Source organism: Triticum dicoccoides, chromosome 1B, assembly GCF_002162155.2.
Source record: "Triticum dicoccoides isolate Atlit2015 ecotype Zavitan chromosome 1B, WEW_v2.0, whole genome shotgun sequence".
Classification (NCBI taxonomy): domain Eukaryota; kingdom Viridiplantae; phylum Streptophyta; class Magnoliopsida; order Poales; family Poaceae; genus Triticum; species Triticum dicoccoides.
Genome location: NC_041381.1, coordinates 454,707,207 through 454,727,144, shown reverse-complemented (window position 1 = coordinate 454,727,144; position 19,938 = coordinate 454,707,207). Strand labels below are relative to the sequence as shown.

The 19,938-nt window shown below is 47.9% G+C and overlaps 1 pseudogene; it reads right to left on the bottom strand.

The window, feature by feature from the left end:
- Positions 1-820: 820 nt before the first annotated feature.
- Positions 821-2,251, bottom strand: LOC119340877 (annotated as a pseudogene).
- Positions 2,252-19,938: the final 17,687 nt, after the last annotated feature.

Below are 19,938 nucleotides of genomic sequence, written 5' to 3'. Positions count from 1 at the left end.
TTACGGGGAAATGTCTCCTAGTGTTTCACTGAGCCATGGTAGCTTGCTACTGCTCCGGAACACTTAGGCTGGCCGGCATGTGTCCTTCTTCGTTCCTGTGTCTGTCCCTTCGGGGAAATGTCACGCGATGAATACCAGAGTCCTGTTAGCCCGCTACAGCCCGGTTCACCGGAGTCCTGCTAGCCCAGTGCTACAGCCTGGATTCACTCGCTGATGACCGACACATTCGATGCTGGGTCATGGATGCCTGTCCCTGTAAGTCTGTGCCACTTTGGGTTTACGACTAGCCATGTCAGCCCGGGCTCCTTATCATATGGATGCTAGCGACACTGTCATATACGTGTGCCAAAAGGCGCAAACGGTCCCGGGCAAAGGTAAGGCGACACCCGTGGAAATACCGTGCGTGAGGCCGCAAAGTGATATGAGGTGTTACATGCTAGATCGATGTGGCATTGAGTCGGGGTCCTGACAGCATCGACGGAAGGTGAAACGAAGAGACGGAGATGAAGCGAACAGCCAGCAGCCGAAGGGCTGCACCATTCGCATTCAAACTCCACTATCACAAAAATCTTTTCAGCGTCCGTGTGACCTTTCGTATACCCGTCATGCCTGGCAAAAATTTAGACATCGGCTCGGCTCGCGGCGCAACGCGTCGTGCCGAGGCGGGCGGTGGGGGAGGAGGAGCGCGCGTGCATGTCCCTCTTGTTCTTATGCTCATACAAGTGGGGAAAAAACCTTCTTTATAAGGAGGTCCAACTCCTATTAAACTAGCAATGTGAGACTAAACTTTAATAGTATCCCTTGCCTTGCACGAATGGTCTAAGTGAGCATCTAGAATTTATTAGGAATTTTTGAAATAATTATTGGGCTGTCCCAAAATAGACTAAATTTCAGCAATTACTGCCTCGTTTTTCTAGCAGGAACATATTCTTTCTAAAAAATTATACTGGTAATACATCTGATTCAAAAAACAAATGGTAATACACACACTCGATCGTGAGGATCGAACGATAAATATTCTTCGTGGAGGAATTGACCCTAATTTATGGAATTAGAGCAAAATTCTGAACCATGAACCCAGGAATGGGAAGAGCGCGACGAGCAAGCGCATCGGCAGGGGCGCCTGCCTGTACCTTGCAGCCGCAGCTCCTCTGCTTCTTCTCCTTCTAGTTGCAGGTGGTCTACTCGTTCTCACTGCACCACCAGCGGTAGCAGTATCCGCCGGCGACGCTCGTGCACGCCACCTGCTGCTGCTGCGGCGGTCGTCGCCTTCTTCCAGCTCGTCCCATCCTCCAAAACCGATATTACCACTTTCACTTCTAGCTGCGGCGCCGGTGCCCGGTGGTACCGTCAATATCACCTGATTCTACCGTTGGATCTGAATCTGCAGATTCCTCCTGTTGCTGCTGCTGGTACCTGCTGCTACTAGTGCTGCTGTCTCCTCTGTATGTCGAGGAGTTGCTGCTATACTGTTCTTCAGCTTCCCAGCCGCCGCTGCCGTAATCGGAATAATAGTAACCATCGTCGTCATATTCTTCTTCGTCACGGCGGCGCCGGCCAAATGAACCAATCTTGGAAATGGCGAAAGAGAGAACGGACTGGGCGAGCGGGATGGCCATGGCCATGAGGAAAGCCTGTGGCCCCGTTGTCACCAGCATGGACGCCAGCAGCACCGGGAGCACATACCCGTACACCCTGAACACCTGCCGCCATAGATAATACTACTCCAGTTGTAGTTACCACACACATGACACATCTGAGTAAATTACCGCGAGGAAATCTGAGCATGAGCAAGTACCTTGGTAAACCATGGCTCGTCGAACATCTCCCTTGCAGAACCAAACGAGCCCTCGCTCCCGAATTCCTCCTCCTCCTCCTCCTCCACGTCGAATTGGTCATCGGACCACCACCTCCTACTACTAGTCCTGTTATCGTCTCTGGTGTCGGGGCCGGGATTCTCGGCGTTGGAGGAGAACCAGCTGCTGCTTCTGCTGCTGGACGAGGAGGAGCGCCGGCTGCTGTGGCACCCATGGGAATTCAAGTTGCGGGCTCCGTCTTGGAATGCAGGTGCCGCCGTTACTCCGGCGAATCGGCCCAGCCGTGGGAGCTGCAGCACCATCGACGGCGGCGGCATTTCATCTCTACTCACTATACTCGGCAGCGGACGCGGGATGGGTGGGTGGCGGAAGAATAAGCCACGACGACACGAGAGATCTGGATAACCCGCTCGGTTTCTTTTCCGGTGGCGGAGCACTTGATGGTTGCTCGCATTTGGTCGTGACTCGTGAGCTGAGATATTTTATTTTATTTTGCTGCTTTTCTCACACATCAAAACTCCTTTATGCATTCACAATAATAGTTGCATCATTTACCAGCAAGGGGATTATCAGGCCAGAAATTAGATTTTTTAAAATAATTTTTACACTTCACAAAATCCCAAAAATATAATCATTTTTACAGAAATTTTAATTATAGCACCGTGTCGTTGCCGGCGCGGATGAAGAGAAGTGCTTCATTGCTAGCGCGGCCAAAAGAGTCCACTTTATTGTCCAGAGGACGAAGAGTGGTATTTTCGTTGTCTACGAGGCCGAAAGAGTCCACTTTGTTGCCCACAAGGTTGAAAGTTGGCCTCATTTTGCACTATTGCCTTAAATCAGCACATCTCTGTGTTTGATGTACATCAGACGAGGATCTAACTGCACTTTTTAATCTATCCCTGTTCAAGGAAGCCTATGAGCAATATCAGGAGTTTTAGTTATTTATTCAAGGACTTGAGCTCACAAGAAATGCAGATGTCTGACAACTACTTACATGATCACATCATTACAAGGTCTGTACAACATGTAGATTGCTTGCACCTGACTACCAAAATCATACATGTGGTAAGATGGATATGGAAAAGATGTTGCCAACTCAAACACAAAATTTTCTTTTGGCTGGTGAGCAATGAGAGGGTCAATACAAGAGCTCTATTACAAAGAAAAAATTTTCTTCTTGGAAGATTATATGTGTACACTATGCAATCGACATATATTGAAACAAGAGATCATCTCTTCTTTCAGTGTCCATTTGCACAACTTTACTGGTCTTATCTATGCTTTTCTTGGGTCCCTACTTTCCTGGGTCTTCGATCAGAAGTTGATCAATTAAAGCATCTACTGGATGTGCCTTTTGCACTTGAAATATCATTTTGGCATCTTGGGCAATCTGCACCACGAGGAACGATTCTATATTCAAGCACATACCCCTGAGTCTATATGTTTGCAGGAAAAAATTTCAAAGAAGAGCTTAAGTGTATTATTTACGGAGCAAAGAGAAAGAATAATGGAGGCTTTGAAGATTGGGTCCAGTCCTTTAGATGACCACCTTGTATATTTGTTGTTATGTCCCTGTTTGTTGCTGTTGTTGTTATTGTATTCTCCTCTTAGTTTTTCTTAGCTTTGTGTTGTTTTCTTTTTGCCTGTATAGCTATTTGTTTTCCTTTTCTGGACTAAACTTTGTAATATTTATTTAAAAATTGATAAAAATACACAGCAGAGTCCTGTTGTTTCCCTAAAAAAATCAGACCAATAAGATGCATGTTGTTGCCCACACAAACGTAAAGTTCTTTTCGTTGAACCCAACTGCGAATTTCCCCCCTCCATTTTGCCCTTGCCCAGCCAAGGAGGGTCTTTCTCTCCTTGGTGGCTGCCCCCTCCTCCTCCAACCTATATACTAGGTTTTTTTGTTCTTTTGTATATACAAGTTTTAGAGCCTCCTCTAGTTATTCTAGTTCTAGTTCTAGTTGATCCTCGTTGACTAATTAGAGCTAGGCTAATCCTCTTGTCCTTATAATTAGAAGTCACCTATGGTTCTAATCTCCTCCCTCCAATTCTCCGGCGACGATTAGCTCTGGATGGCTAAGCGCTGCTAGATCGTGAAGGTTGCATGCTTGCAACCAAGTAGAGAGGTCATGCTTTTGGTCTTCAGTTCGAGGAACTGTTCGTGGGCGGTACGAGGGATCATTCATCGACGGTTCGAGGGACTCCAAGTACGATCTACACTGACACATTCTTCTTCTGCTGCAATGCGGTGACGGTAACGATCGTGATCCCAACCCATTATGCATCTTCATATTGATCTTGAGTGATCGTAGATGCGTTTTTTTGTTTTCTACTACGTTTCCCAACAGTGGCATCATGAGCAGGCTTATGAGTAGGTGCAGGTTGCATCTAGATCACATGTGATTGTGAGGGTTCATGTTATTGCTATGCTTCCCTCGAGTGTTGCTTCTGTTCAACTCATCGAAGGCATGGTGTTGCTTCTTACAAGGTTCTGACAATATCGGCTCTGGCTGTCGACGATCTGCTAACAGTACCTTAGGCTTCACCATAATTGAGAATAGTGAGCCGTCGCGTACACAAGAGGGCGCAGAAGATGGATGATCTTCTAGGGGGGTTCATACGTCCATTTTGCATTATGCTTTTATATCAATATTTATTGCATTATGGGTTGTTATTACACATTATGTCTCAATACTTATGGCTATTCTCTCTTATTTTAAAAGGTTTACCATGAAGAGGGGGAATGCCGGCAGCTGGAATTCTGGCTGGAAAAGGAGCAAATATTGGAAACCTATTCTGCACAGCTCCAAAAATCCTGAAACTCCACGAAAGTCATTTTTGGAATTAATAAGAATTATTGAGCGAAGAAAACACCAGAGGGGGCCCACACCCTGGCCAGGAGGGTGGGGGGCACGCCCACCCCTACTGGGCGCGCCCCTGTCTCCTGGGCCCCCTGATGGCCCTCCGGTGCCCATCTTCTGCTATATGAAGGCTTTTACCCTAGAAAAAAAATCAGAAGCAAGCTTACGGGCCGAAACTCCGCCGCCACGAGGCAGAACCCTGGCGGAACCAATCTAGGGCTCCGGTGGAGCTGTTCTGCCGGGGAAACTTCCCTCCGGGAGGGGGAAATCATCACCAACGATCCTCTCATCGGGAGGGGGTCAATCTCCATCAACATCTTCACCAGCACAATCTCCTCTCAAAACCCTGGTTCATCTCTTGTATCCAATCTTGTATCAAAACCATAAATTGGTACCTGTGGGTTGCTAGTAGTGTTGATTACTCCTTGTAGTTGATGCTAATTGGTTTACTTGGTGGAAGATCATATGTTCAGATCCTTAATGCATATTAATACTCCTCTGATTATGAACATGAATATGCTTTGTGAGTAGTTACTTTTGTTCCTGAGGACATAGGTGAAGTCTTGCTATTAGTAATCATGTGAATTTGGTATTCGTTCGATATTTTGATGAGATGTATGTTGTCTCTCCTCTAGTGGTGTTATGTGAACGTCGATTACATAACACTTCAGCATTATTTGGGCCTAAAGGAAGGCATTGGGAAGTAATAAGTAGATGATGGGTTGCTAGAGTGACAGAAGCTTAAACCCTAGTTTATGCGTTGCTTCGTAAGGGGCTGATTTGGATCCATATGTCTAATGATGTGGTTAGGTTTACATTAATACTTCTTTTGTAGTTCCGGATGCTTGCAATAGGGGTTAATCATAAGTGGGATGCTTGTCCAAGTAAGGGCAGCACCCAAGCACCGGTCCACCCACATATCAATGAAGGAAATATGCCCTAGAGGCAATAATAAAGTTATTATTTATATCCTCATATCATGATAAATGTTTATTATTCATGCTAGAATTGTATTACCCGGAGACATAATACATGTGTGAATACATAGATAAACATAGCGTCACTAGTATGCCTCTACTTGACTAGCTCGTGAATCAAAGATGGTTAAGTTTCCTAACAATAGACATGAGTTGTCATTTGATTAACGGGATCACATCATTACGAGAATGATGTGGTTGACTTGACCCATTCCGTTAACCTAGCACTTGATCGTTTAGTGTGTTGCTATTGCTTTCTTCATGACTTATACATGTTCCTATGACTATGAGATTATGTAACTCCCGCTTACCGGAGGAACACTTTGTGTGCTACCAAACATCACAACATAACTAGATGATTATAAAGGTGCTCTATAGGTGTCTCCGAAGGTACTTGTTGAGTTGACGTATTTCGAGATTAGGATTTGTCTCTCCGATTGTCGGAGAGGTATCTCTGGGCCCTCTCGGTAATGCGCATCACTATAAGCCTTGCAAGCAATGTAGCTAATGAGTTAGTTACGGGATGATGCATTACATAACAAGTAAAGAGACTTGCCGATAACGAGATTGAACTAGGTATTGAGATACCGACGATTGAATCTCAGGCAAGTAACATACCGATGACAAAGGGAACAACATATGTTGTTATGCGGTTTGACCGATAAAGATCTTCGTAGAATATGTAGGATCCAATATGAGCATCCAGGTTGTAAGGGCATATTTATCCCCAAGATGTTTTGGTGATTGATGACAATGCTTTTGTGGACTAATCGTGTGTGTTGAGTTCTTTCAGAGATTCATCCTTTGGCATGAGACGATTACTTCCCCTTGGTGTTTTATTCAAGATGGTGTAGCTCCTTCGTTTCTATGCTGGTGGTATAGTTTCGTAGGAGTCACCGTACTATCAAGAGGGGATTCGCTTTGGTAAGGCTAGGGTGGAATCAACACGTACACATCCCTATCACACTCGATGCTTCTTTCCGCTTCGTTGGAGCTATCTTTCCTTAATCTGTGCCTGCCTGTCCTGTCCCAGCGGTAGTACCGCGGTCTTCAGCGGTAGTACCGCCGAAGCTCGTCAAGCGGTAGTACCGCTCCTCGAGCAGTAGTACCGCTCCCCGAGCGGTAGTACCACTCCCCGAGCGGTAGTACCGCTTGTGAGCTTCGGCCATAGTACCGCAGTGGTTCCGGGCTACTACCGCCTCGATTCTTGACTGCTGTTTTTTGTGTCGGGTTTTATAGTACTAGTAGCGGCAGTAGGGGCGGTAGTACCGCTCCAAGCGGTAGTACCGCCTATTCTTCTGCGGCAGTACCGCTCTGGGGCCAGGACCCTGCTCCCCTCATCAGCGCGGCAGTACCGCTGGAAGGGAGCGGTAGTACCACCCTGTCCAAGCGGTAGTACCGCTCTGTGCGTGGCTGGTTGGTGGGTAACGGTTGGATTGTTTCCCCCACTATATAAAGGTTTCTTCTTCCCCAAAGTTGACTTACCTCTTTCCCCCAAAGCTCCATTGTTGCTCCAAGCTCCATTTTCGCCCGATCTCTCTCCCTAGCCAATCAAACTTGTTGATTTGCTTGGGATTGGTTGAGAAGGCCCCGATCTACACTTCCACCAAGAGAAATTTGATTCCCCCCACTTATCCCTAGCGGATATTGGTACTCTTGGGTGTTGAGCACCCTAGACGGTTGAGGTCACCTCGAAGCCATAGTCCATTGTGGTGAAGCTTCGTGGTGTTGTTGGGAGCCTCCAAGTGTTGTGGAGATAGCCCCAATCTTGTTTGTAAAGGTTCAGTCACCGCCTTCAAGGGCACCAATAGTGGAATCACGGCATCTCGCATTGTGTGAGGGCGTGAGGAGATTACAGTGGCCCTAGTGGCTTCTTGGGGAGCATTGTGCCTCCACACCGCTCTAACGGAGACGTACTTCCCTTTAAAAGGAAGGAACTTCGGTAACACATCCTCGTCTCCACCGGCTCCACTCTTGGTTATCTCGTGCCTTTACTTTTGCAAGCTTACTTGTGTTGTATCTATTGCTTGCTTGTGTGCTAGTTGTCTTTGCATCATATAGGTTCTCCACGTAGTTGCACATCTAGACAACCTATTTCGTTGCAAGGTTTAAATTGTTAAAGAAAAGTCTAAAAATTATTAGTTGCCTATTCACCCCCCTCTAGTCAACCATATCGATCCTTTCAATTGGTATCAGAGCCTCGTCTCTTTATTAAGGACTTTGCCGTCCGAAGAGTATGGTTGACATCAACGACGGTGCGGAGGAGCACTCCGGTGGGAGTCCTATCTCGTCTTCGGCCGAAGGGGGAACCTCGGTCTCACATGAGGAATTCAATGTGGCTTTAGACACATTGAAAACCTCCATGACGGCCGAGGTTAAAAGCATGTTTTCTGAATTCCTAGAAGGACTTAAACTATCTACCTCGCCGATGAAAGTGGGTGATCCCACTAACAAGGTGACGGATGCCACCTCCGACAAGGGGGAAGCTAATAGTGAAAAAGGTCCTTCTACTAGTGGTAGAAATGGCTCCGGCATCTTTGCCCATGTGGAACCTCCTACTTATGGTGGACCGATTCCAACTACTCATTTAAATCATGCCGGTCCACCTCCTAAGATTGTGAAAAATGAGGATTTTGATGCTTGGGTTTATCGTTTCAAGCGTCATTTAAAGCATGTGAATACTAATCTTTGGAGAATTATAGAAGAAGGTTTCTATCCACATGACCCAAGCAACTTCACCCCTCGAGAAGCCGTGGATAATCAATTCAATGAAAGTGCTCTCTTAATCATCCAAGATGCAATCCTTCCCGAAGATCTCCCTCGTCTTCGTCCTCATGCCATGGCTAAAGACGCATGGAAATGTGTTGTGTCTCTCTATCAAGGAAGTGCTAGCATTCAATGCTCCAACTATGAAGTTGTGCAAGATGAAGCCGATGAGTTTGCAATGAAAGAAGATGAAGAACCTCGTGAGCTCTTTCGAAGAGTGACCAAACTCGCGGTCGCACTCCGAGATCATGGGAGCAAGGACATGGATGACAATTGGATCAAGCGCAAGTTCCTCAAGGCCATGATGCCCTACAATAAGGCCATGTCCTCCATCATTCGTCAAAGACCGGACTTCCACTCCATGACCTCAGGTGAAGTGTTGGATGAGTTCGTTGCAATGAGCATCTTGGACAAGACCGCCGACAATGCGGTGCTCCATTCTCAAAGGGCAAAGAAACCCAATCTTGCCTTGAAGGCCAAGGTTAGTGTGGAAGAAGAAGAAGAAGAGGAAGATGAGGAGAGCAACCCCGAAGACACGAAGTATGATTATCATGAGCACATGGCTCTTGCCTCAAGACAATTTTGGAGTAAGAAGAATACAAGACCCAACTTCAACAAGAACAACTCAAGTGGCCTCAAGGGCAAGCAACGAGTTAGAACTTGTTTCAACTGTTGCAATGTGAGCCACTTCGTTGCGGATTGTCCTTACGAGAAGCGGGAAGACAATGGTGGCAAGTTCATCCGAAAAGACAAAGCCAAGTCCTTCCCAAACAAGAACAACTTCACCAAGAAGACTCCTACATGCGGGTTGGTAGTTCAAGAAGAATATCGTGAGGATGATGATGATGATGAAGATAGTGAAGCAACGGCTATGGCATCCGTTGCCATTGCCACAACTCCCCGGGTGTCTCTCTTCGATTCACCCAAAGAGAACATCACCGCCAAGTGCCTCATGGCTAAAGCCACCAACAAGGTAACCCCCAACATCAAAACCACCATTATTCCTAATCCTCCTTCAACGGATGGACTTGATAATGTTAAGGGGTCTAATGAGGAGGTAAATGAATTTGAGTCATTCATGAGTAAGCTCAAGGGCAAATCCAAGAAGCACTTCGTTGCTCTCTTGGAACAACTTGGTGAAGCCAATGACATGATCGAGGCTCACGAAGAAACCATCTCTAAGATGGAAGGTCATAGTCGTGACTATGCCGATGAGATATCGGATCTCTCTAATGCTCTTGAGGAAGAGCGTGGGAATCGTTTTGCTCTTGAGGAGTCACACAATGATGACCATGCCAAACTAAAGAAAGATCTTGATCATGCTCTTATTGTGTCTCGTGTTCTAACTTCCGAGAAGGCTAAACTTGGGGTTGATCATGTTAGACTCAAGGAGGAGTTTGATGTACTTGACAAGGCCCATAAGGTCTTGAAAGGTGCTCATGCAAACCTCAAGGAGTCTCATGCTCAACTCCAAGTTAAGCTAACCAAGGAAAAGGCCACATTTCCTCACATGGTCTTGATTGATAATGCAAATGCTACTAACCCATGTTGTGAGCATGTGCATCTTGTGGAGGAGAATGTCAAGTTGAAGGAACAACTCGAGAAAGGTCTTGTGTCATGCATACAAGGCGAGAAGAACCTAAATGACCTTTTGAGCAATCAAAATGAAGTTGTGGGCAAGGAGGGAGTTGGGTTCTCACCCAAGTCCAAGAACAAGAAGAAGAACAAGGAGAAGGATAACAAGACCAATCGACCTCCCCCGCTCAAGCAAACCTTTGTGAAGGAGGGAGAGGGTGCTCCTAAGGAGAAGAAGAACAATGCGAAGAGTGGTGATGCCAAAGAGTGCAAAGCCATCTCTCCCAACAAAGCCGGCGACTTTAACCCCTCTTATGTGTTGTGCCGTGCTAGTGATGGGCATGTTTATGCTAAATTTGTTGTTTCTTCTTATGAGTACATTGAATGGTCTATTTGGGTTCCTAAGACCCTTGTTACTAACATCAAAGGACCCATTACTCAATGGGTACCTAAAACCAAGCATTGATCTCTTGTAGGTGTTTGCTTCCGGTGGGGGGTCATGGTTGCTCGATAGTGGATCAACAAATCATATGACCGGGAGCAAGGACTTGGTGGTGGAAGTGCACAAGATCCCATCTATGCCCACCAATGTCGAATGGGGTGACGCCTCATATTCTAAGGTATTGGGTCTTGGCAAGGTTGTCATTTCTCATGATCTAATGATCGAGAAAGTCATGCTTGTTGAGTCCCTTGCATTCAATTTACTTTCCGTTCGTCAACTCGCACTCATGGGCTTTGCCACCTTCTTTGATATTGATACCGTGGCCCTCTTGTGGAGCAAGACTCTTAAATTAGCTTTTGTTGGGCATGTCGAGAACGGTCTCTATGTGATTAACTTTTCGGAGCAACCCACTAAGACCGCGACATGCCTAATGGCTAAAGTTGATGTGGGATGGCTTTGGCATCGCCGTTTAGCCCACGTCAATATGAGATCTTTGCAAAGTCTTCTCAAGGGGGACCATGTCCGTGGACTAACAAATGTTAGTTTTGCCAAAGATCGTGCTTGCAGTGCTTGTATCGAAGGAAAGCTTCATGAAACGGCTCACCCTCCCACGACTATCATCTACTCAAAGATACCCTTGGAGCTCCTGCACATGGACCTCTTTGGGCCTCCATCCTTTGATAGTCTTGGGGGTAGAAAGTATTGCTTGGTGATTGTGGATGATTATTCAAGATACACTTGGGTATACTTCTTCAAGAGGAAGAGTGAGACTCAACAAACCGTCATCGACTTTGCAAATGAAGCTCAACGTCAACATAATGCAAAGATCTTGACAATAAGAAGTGACAACGGCACCGAGTTCAAGAACTACACCTTGGATGAGTTTCTTAGTGATGAGGGGATCAAGCACCAATATTCTGCACCAAATACCCCTCAACAAAATGGTGTTGCGGAGAGGAATAACCGGACGTTGATGGATGCGGCAAGGACCATGATGGCGGAGTTCAAGTCTCCATACAACTTTTGGGCCGAAGCCATCAACACTGCATGTCATGCATCCAATCGGCTGTATCTCCGCAAAGGCTTGAACAAGACTTCATATGAGATACTCACCGGGAACAAGCCCAATCTCAAGTACTTCCGGGTGTTCGGGTGTAAGTGTTTGAATTCTCAAGAAAGGTGTTCGTTTGTCTAAATTTGAGGCTAGAGCTTATGAGGGCATATTTGTTGGTTATGCTACAGACTCTCATCCTTACCGTGTTCTCAAGAAGTCCAACGGACTCATTGAGGAGACGTGTAACGTGGAGTTTGACGAAAATAACGGCTCCCAAGTGGAGCAAAGTGGTACTTGTGATGTAGGTGATGAAATTCGTCCCCAATCCATAAGAAGAATGTGTATTGGTCATATTCTACCCATTGAGGAACCCCTTGTGGCCGAAGGAGAAGGACAATGCTCCACTCCAGTGGAGCCTTCACCTACTCAAGACCCACACGCTTCCGAAGAACAAAGTGTAGGCCCTCAACCTCGGGAACAAGACCAATGGCAAGATCAATCTCAAGATGGTGGTGAACCTCCAAATGATGCCCAAGGTCAAGTTCTCCCCCTCGAGCAAGTTCAAGATCATGAGCAAGCTCAAGATCAAGAACAAGCTCATGACGATGCTCAAGATGATCAAGTGAACCCTCCTCCTTCCACATCCGAGGAGGAATTAGAGCGTCGTGCCGCGAAGATTGCTTCCAAACTCACCAACAAAGGTCATCTCATGGAGAATGTGGTTGGAAGCCTAAGAAAGGGGGTAAGCACTCATAGAAAATTAGCAAACTATTGTGAACATCACGCGTTTGTCTCTTGTGTTGAACCCCATAAGGTCTATGAGGTGCTCGAAGACTCGGATTGGCTCAATGCCATGCATGAAGAACTCAACAACTTCGAGTACAACAAGGTGTGGAGGTTGGTGCCAAGGCCTTCGGGGAACCATAACATCATTGGAACCAAGTGGATCTTCAAGAACAAGCAAGATGCTCATGGGAACATCATTCGCAACAAGGCAAGATTGGTAGCACAATGCTACTCCCAAGTCGAGGGTATCGACTACGGTGAAACCTTTGCTCCCGTTGCTCGCCTTGAATCCATTCGTTTGTTGATTGCTTATGCTTCCCATCACAACTTTAAGTTGCAACAAATGGATGTGAAAAGTGCTTTTCTTAATGGTCCCATTAATGAGTTGGTTTATGTCAAGCAACCCCCCGAGTTCGAGGATCCTTACTTCCCGGATCATGTGTATCAACTCGATAAGGCACTCTATGGCCTTAAACAAGCCCCACGTGCGTGGTATGACCACCTTACCGAGTTGTTACAAGATCGTGGATTTGAAGTTGGGCTAATCGATCCCACTCTTTTTAGTAAGAAGGTCAAAGGGGAGTTGTTTGTGTGCCAACTCTATGTTGATGACATTATCTTTTGTTCTCCTAACAAAGCTTTCAATGAAGAATTTGCCGCTCTCATGACCTCTAAGTTCAAGATGTCCTCGATGGGAGAGTTGAAGTTCTTCCTTGGTTTTGATATCAAACAAAGAAGAGAAGGTACCTTCATCAACCAAGCCAAATACACTCAAGACATGCTTAAGAGATTCAAGCTAAGTGATGTCAAGCCGGCCTCTACTCCGATGCCCACCAAGTGCCAACTTGACATTGATCCCAATGGTAAAGCGGTGGATCAAAAGGTATATCGCTCTATGATTGGTTCCTTGCTTTACCTTTGTGCATCTAGACCGGATATCATGTTGAGTGTGGGAATGTGTGCACGGTTCCAAGCCGCACCAAAGGAAAGCCACTATGTGGCAGTCAAGCGAATCTTTCGATATTTGGCTCATACCCCAAACTTTGGCCTATGGTACCCAAGAGGAGCTAACTTCAAGCTTGAAGGATTCACGGATTCTGATTGGGCGGGAGACAAGGTGGATAGGAAGTCCACTTCCGGAGGGTGCCAATTTCTTGGTTGCTCTTTGGTAAGTTGATCTTCTAAGAAGCAAAGTTGTGTATCTCTCTCGTCCACCGAAGCAGAATATGTGGCGGCCGGTAGTTGTTGTGCACAACTCTTATGGATGAGGCAAACTTTAAAGGAGTACGGTGTCATTTGTGACAAAGTGCCTCTTTCGTGTGACAATGAAAGTGCCATCAAGATTTCTCTCAACCCGGTGCAACACTTCAAGACGAAGCATATTGAGATCTAGTATCACTTCATCCGGGATCACATTAGGCGAGGGGAGATCGAGCTCAAGTATGTCAACACTCATGATAACCTTGCAGATATTTTCACGAAGCCCTTGGATGAAGAAAGATTTCGCGAGCTAAGGCATGAGCTAAATATCATTGATTTGAGCAATGTGACTTGAACACGTGCACCCCCCACCACACTCTACCTGTTGTCTAGTTTAGATGTAGGCATGGACATAGGGGGAGTGTTGCTCTCTCAATGAACTCTCCCTCCCCCCATTATGCATAAATTGATCTAGTCTTTCACTTTAACCATATCTGTATGGTACTAGTGCTTCAAGGACGAGTTTTGGTCACGGGTCCAAGGTTAAAATCTTCGCGACGCCATACCTCTTGACTCAAACATAGGTGGCCTCGGCCACCGCCCTCTCTTGAAGAGGTGTGTTTTTCTCTGTTTTAGTGTGTTTGTGGTCTGGTTGGTCCTTCTTCTTTCTTGGCTGTGTTTTTCCCATTTTTTTAGAGCTTAAGTCGTGTGTTTAGGGGCCCGTGGTTGCTGAGCGGTACTACCGCTGGTGGTGCATGGTACTACCGCTCTAAGCCGTACTACCACCCACCAGCGCAGTACTACCGCTGCGAGGCGGGGGCAGGGGGTTATTTCGGGTGCAGGGGGGTTTCTTCTCCCCCATACCCATTCGCTCGCCCCCACGCTCTTCGTCTCTCCAGCAACCGGCACCGCGGGAGGGCTCCGGCAGATCTTCCTCTCCGGGGCGCTCCTCTCCATTTCCTTTGGTGGAAACGATCCCCACCTTGTCCTCTTGCCATGGATGTCGGTATTGCCCCCGTTCTCTCTCTCTTTTTGTCTAGATTTCCCATCTAGCATCTTAGGGGAAATAGTAGTTGCATCTCTAGATTTTTGGCCAAATCTAGGCTTGAGTAGGATGGAGAAGGCTTCTAGGCAGTTTGGATTGGTGTTTGGTAGGAGTATCTTTGAATTTGGTAGGACGGTAGTGCCGGATCTGACCATGGAAGTAGGAAACTACTGTTTCCCGTCTCGAGCGGTACTACCGCTCCCTCTGGAGCGGTACTACCGCTTGGAGTGGTACTACCGCTCAGTGGTCGCGGTACTACCGCCCTCTACCAGGTTCCATCGTACTTTTACTAACTAGTGATCCTTTTTGGTGTTGTTTGGTGTCTTATGCTCGTTCTTTCTGGTTGTTTGCGTGTTCTTGTGTGTGGTTCCAGGTGATGAGCTTCCTGAGTGTCAGGCTCGGCGTGTCAACCCCGGTCGTGCCACGTCCAAGCGGTACCGCATAATTGAGTCTACAGGAGGTTCCTCAAGTGCTGCTCCTCCACCCCAACTCCAGAAGAAGCCTAGTGTCAAGCCGAAGCCAGGCAAAACTGTGCCAGAAATGCCAGCCAAGGAGTTCTGGGCAAGACGTCGCCACAACCCCTATGAGGCAGACCAAGATCCCACTTTGGTCAACCGTCCGTTCTGGAACAGGTTTCAGTTTGCCATCTTCTTTGATGTTCTCAAGGCCAAGAAGAACCTCTATGTTAACATGCACTCCATCGACACCGACCATATGGAGAAGGATCCTTATTACTTTGGTGAAGCTCTTCAGATGTGCACTCAACTGAACATTCTTGCTGTCATGCAATTCAACCAAGATTATGATGCTGGTATTGTGGCCCAATTCTATGCCACGGTTCATCTCGGGACTGATGAGGACAGGACACTGACTTGGATGACCAATGGCAAGTTGCTTTCAGTCAAGTGGAAGGCGTTCATGGAATTGATTGGGGTGGAAGATCAAGGGATTGCGTCTCCTGTCGGCTTTCGCCTACACCGTAACACCTCCGCCACTCACAAGCAAGCTCTATGGCCATACTGCACCTTGAGGGTCAACCCTGAGACGAAGAAGGAAACATATGAGCTTCCTATCTTTCTGGACATTCTTCACCGTGTCTTCCGTGAGACTCTTTTCCCTCACATCGGGAATTTGGATATGGTCCATTCTTATCTCATGGACATGCTTATCTTCTGCCAGCGTGAGAAGGAACAAAACACCGGAGAGTCCCTGGATATATCCCATGTTATGTGGTCTGAGCTGCTATCTGCTATCTCCGAGCGCAAGTGCCCGATTTATGGTCCGTTCATCATGCTGCTTATTGAGCAGGCCTAGGGTCATGTCTATCCCAAGGTGATGCTAGAGACCGGGGAGTTTGTTTCTCACGATGTCAAGCGTCTGAGGAAGAAGGACAACTGGGCTCTCAGGTCCCTAAATATGGAGTTCCTTCATCTGCCACTGCCATGGAGACCGAGGAGGAGGCTGAGGCTGAGGATGATGATGACTATGTGCCTTCTGTGGCAGAGCCCTCGTGGGCAAAGAAGCTCAAGCTCAAGATGAAGAAGCTGTTCTGCATGGAGGCTCACGGTCAGTACATGACTCATGTGGGTGAGAAGGAGGCCCGTCATCGTCACAAGGAGCTCATGCGCCAGTTGGGTGCCATCTGAGGACGAACTTACTGAGGAGGAGGAGTGGATTCAGCAGCACTGCTCGTGGACCGATTCTGATGCCGAGCACTTCCCGACCGACGATGGTGGCGCAGACGATCCCGCTGAGATCTTATTCTCTTGCTATCACCTGGAGCTGTAGCAACACTCCCTCTCCTTTTTGGTGTCTCGATGCCAAAGGGGGAGAGAGTTTAGGGATTTGTGTTGTGTTTTCCGTCGTTTGTGTTTTCTTGCGTTTTCCTGGTTTGGTTTGTGTCTGGTTTGTGTCAGTGAGACCTAAGTTCTAGTCATATGGTGTGAGACATATGCTACCTTATCTTTCGAATATCTTTATCTATGTCTATCTAGCTTATGAGTTGCATGCTTATCCTGTTATCTATGTTGCTCTCATATATCATGCTTAGGTAGTTGGTCTCTAAAATGTAGGGGGAGCGTTGATCCTGGTATCTGTGTCGTGCAGTCCAAAGCACTTATCTAGACAGCACACATCCAGGGGGAGCCCTTCTACATTTTAGGACGGTGGGGCTTTGCGCCGATCCTATATCTTTCATGTTTGTGCAAATCCCGTATTGTCATCAATCCACCAAAAAGGGGGAGATTGTAAGGGCATATTTATCCCCAAGATGTTTTGGTGATTGATGACAATGCTTTTGCGGACTAATCGTGTGCGTTCAGTTCTTTCATAGATTCATCCTTTGGCACGAGACGATTAATTCGCCTCGGTGTTTTATTCAAGACGGTGTAGCTCCTTCGTTTCTATGCTGGTGGTCTAGTTTCGTAGGAGTCACCATACTATCAAGAGGGGGTCCGCTTTGGTAAGGCTAGGGTGGAACCAACACATACACATCCCTATCACACCGGATGCTTCTTTCCACTTCATTGGAGCTATCTTTCCTTAATCTGTGCCTGCCTGTCCTGTCCCAGCGGTAGTACCGCGGTCTTCAGCGGTAGTACCGCCGAAGCTCGTCAAGCGGTAGTACCGCTCCTCGAGTGGTAGTACCGCTCCCTGAGCGGTAGTACCGCTTGTGAGCTTCGGCCATAGTACCGTAGTGGTTCCGGGCTACTACCGCCTTGATTCTCGACTGTTGTTTTTCGTGTAGGGTTTTACGGTACTAGTAGCGGCAGTAGGGGCGGTAGTACCGCTCCAAGCGTTAGTACCGCCTATTCTTCCGCGGTAGTACCGCTCTAGGTCCAGGACCCTGCTCCCCTCGTCAGCGCGGCAGTACCGCTGGGAGGGAGCGGTAGTACCACTTATCAGCGGTAGTACCGCTCTGTGCGTGGATGGTTGGTGGGTAACGGTTGGATTGTTTCCCCCACTATATAAAGGTGTCTTCTTCCCCAAAGTTGACTTACCTCTTTCCCCCAAAGCTCCATTGTTGCTCCAAGCTCCATTTTCGCCCGATCTCTCTCCCTAGCCAATCAAACTTGTTGATTTTCTCAGGATTGGTTGAGAAGGCCCCAATCTACACTTCCACCAAGAGAAATTTGATTCCCCCCACTTATCCCTAGCGGATCTTGTTACTCTTGGGTGTTGAGCACCCTAGACGGTTGAGGTCACCTCGAAGCCATACTCCATTGTGGTGAAGCTTTGTGGTGTTGTTGGGAGCCTCCAAGTGTTGTGGAGATAGCCCCAATCTTGTTTGTAAAGGTTCGGTCGCCGCCTTCAAGGGCATTGAGGGAGTCCCGGACTAGGGGGTGTCTAGATAGCCGAACTACCATCATCGGCCGGACTCCAAGACTATGAAGATACAAGATTGAAGACTTCGTCCCGTGTCCGGATGGGACTTTCCTTGGCGTGGAGGGCAAGCTTGGCGATACGGATATGTAGATCTCCTACCTTTGTAACCGACTCTGTGTAACCCTAGCCCTCTCCGGTGTCTATATAAACTGGATGGCCTTAGTCCATAGGACGAACAACAATCATACCATAGGCTAGCTTCTAGGGTTTAGCCTCCTTGATCTCGTTGTAGATCTACTCTTGTAACCCACATCATCAATATTAATCAAGCAGGACGTAGGGTTTTACCTCCATCAAGAGGGCCCGAACCTGGGTAAAAACATCGTGTCCCTCGTCTCCTGTTACCATCCGCCTAGACGCACAGTTCGGGACCCCCTACCCGAGATCCGCCGGTTTTGACACCGACATTGGTGCTTTCATTGAGAGTTCCTCTGTGTCGTCACCGATAGGCTCGATGGCTTCTTCGATCATCATCAACAACGCAATCCAGGGTGAGACCTTCCTCCCCGGACAGATCTTCGTGTTTGGCGGCTTTGCACTGCGGGCCAATTCGCTTGGCCATCTAGAGCAGATCGAAAGTTACGCCCCGGGCCGTCAGGTCAGATTTGGAAGTTTGGACTTCACGGCTGACATCCGCGGGGACTTGATCTTCGACGGATTCAAGCCACAGCCGAGCGTGCCGTACTGTCACGATGGGCATGATTTAGCTCTGCCGCTGGACAGTACCCTGGAGGCCGCACTCGAAACCACTCCGATCTTGAATTCGGAGCCAGCTCCGCAGATCGAGGATGGATGCCTAGACACCGTCTCGGGGGCTCCAACCTCTACGGCGATAGAGCCAAACACCAATCTTGTCCCCCATAAAGCTCGTGATTCCGAGGTGCCGGACTCCTTGCCGGACTCCAGACCTCCCGCGCCCCCTCCAGTCGGATCCGATTGGGCGCCGATCATGGAGTTCACCGCAGCGGACATCTTTCAACACTCACCTTTTGGCGACATCTTGAGTTCGCTAAAGTACCTCTCGTTATCAGGAGAGGCCTGGCCGGACTGCGGCCAGGACGGTTGGTATGCGGACGATGAAGAAATTCAGAGCCCACCCACCACCCACTTGGTAGCCATTGTCGACGATCTAACCGACATGCTAGATTACGACTCTGAGGACATCGACAGTATGGACGACAATGCCGGAGACGACCAAGAACCAGCGCCCACCGGGCACTAGAAAGCCACCCCATCCCACAACGTATGCATGGTGGACACACCAAAAGGAAGCGACAATAACGAAAAACGGGACGTGGCGAAGGACAACTCCCCCAACAGACAAACAAAGCGGCGACGCAAGCGCCGCCCGAAGACCGGCATCGGCAAATATGGTACCCATATGGACCCGGCCCTAGAACAGGGCGAAGCAGTGGACGACGCACGCGTCAACAAGGGCCAGCCGGACATGAACCGGACAAGCAACCCATCCCCGGCAAAGATGATCTCACATCACCAGAGCATACGAATCTCCATAACAGGCTCGTCGCCACTGCAAGAAGTTTGAAGAAGCAAAAGGGGAAGCTCAAAACAGCGGAAGACACACTCAGAATGAGATGGAGCAAAGTACTCAACACCGCAGATAAATATGGCACCAGTCGCCAGACAAAGAGCTACCCGAAGCGCAAGCTGTTGCCCGAATTTGACGAGGAGGCCTTAGAGCCCCCGCTGCCAAAAAAGAAAGAAGTCGCCTGGCCGGATAGACGACCAGATGACATGCCAAGGGCAACAAGGGCCGCCACGTAGAAGCCGGCATATGATCAGCATAAAGATCTTCAGCAAAAGGATAACCCGGCCAGGTCTATCTATGGGCCAAAAAAGAAGACTCCAGGAAGTAACACAACCAGCCGAGCATTTGAAGACAACGGCACACCAAAATACAGGGGCGCCGCACACCCACAATGTTTTACCAACGAGGTACTGGATCATGGATTTCCAGCGGGATTTAAACCCATAAACATAGAGGCATACGACGGAACAACAGAC